This window comes from Penaeus monodon, chromosome 38 (genome assembly GCF_015228065.2).
Source record: "Penaeus monodon isolate SGIC_2016 chromosome 38, NSTDA_Pmon_1, whole genome shotgun sequence".
Taxonomy (NCBI): domain Eukaryota; kingdom Metazoa; phylum Arthropoda; class Malacostraca; order Decapoda; family Penaeidae; genus Penaeus; species Penaeus monodon.
Window position 1 is genome coordinate 31226762 of NC_051423.1, and position 371 is coordinate 31227132.

Below are 371 nucleotides of genomic sequence, written 5' to 3' on the forward strand. Positions count from 1 at the left end.
ATATATATATATATATATATATATATATATATATATATTCATGTATATGCACACATGTATGTATGTATACATATATGTATATGTATATATGATAATGCAATATCGCAATACTTAGGTAATATGGGAAAACATGTGAACATTTCACTAGATCGCCATGCTCTAGCTACAAAATATTTATTTTGAAAATCTACTCGACTATCGTAGTGAAAATGCTTTCATATTATTAAAGCCATGGATAAGAATAGGGAAACTCAGGTTAATCTTTCGTACGCCTACGCTTTTAATTAACACATTTCATTGTCATGTACAGGTAACAATAGTCATTATTATTTTTATTATATAATTTATGCTTTAGTCTTGGGCTCGGATAT